General features: G+C 42.2%; 1 long non-coding RNA gene across 1 annotated transcript in view; it reads left to right on the forward strand.

Annotated features, from left to right (window-relative positions):
- LOC110268266 overlaps nucleotides 1–82 on the forward strand; it is an 11,235-nt gene extending 11,153 nt beyond the window's left edge. The window contains exon 2 of the long non-coding RNA XR_002356397.1: nucleotides 28–82. This is a non-coding gene — a long non-coding RNA (uncharacterized LOC110268266). The remainder of the gene's footprint in view (nucleotides 1–27) is intronic.

Below are 533 nucleotides of genomic sequence, written 5' to 3' on the forward strand. Positions count from 1 at the left end.
TTTTGCTAAGTGATTTAGATTTAGGAGGCGAGGATTGGACCAAGGGAATGTAGGAAAAGCATGTAGAAATGGAGAACTCATGGAGAAATAAAGGAAACGCAAAAGCTGTCAACACGACCTCTTCGCACTTAATCGGCCATAACTTGAGCTACAGAGATCCAAATGATGCGGTTCCAGTTGGGTTGGAAAGCTAACATCTGGGGCTTCGAAATGATATAAGATTTGCTATGGTTGAACCGCGCATAGTGATGCGTACGCGCATAGTACGCGCACGCGCCGTTGCTGCCACCTGGTTCACTTAAAGCAAAACGTGGCCAGCGAATTCTAAAGCCTTGTGGGCCCAATCCAACTCATTTCTGATGCTATTTAAGCCAAGGATTGAAGGGGGAATGAAGATACTTTTCATACTTTAGAAGTTAGTTACCATTAGTTTAGTTTTAGCTTAGTTTAGTAGTGAGAGTTAGTTTCTAGAGAGAGAAGCTCTCACTTCTCTCTAGAATTAGGATTAGGATTAGGTTTAGTTCTTAGATCTA

Source organism: Arachis ipaensis, chromosome B10 (assembly GCF_000816755.2).
Source record: "Arachis ipaensis cultivar K30076 chromosome B10, Araip1.1, whole genome shotgun sequence".
Taxonomy (NCBI): domain Eukaryota; kingdom Viridiplantae; phylum Streptophyta; class Magnoliopsida; order Fabales; family Fabaceae; genus Arachis; species Arachis ipaensis.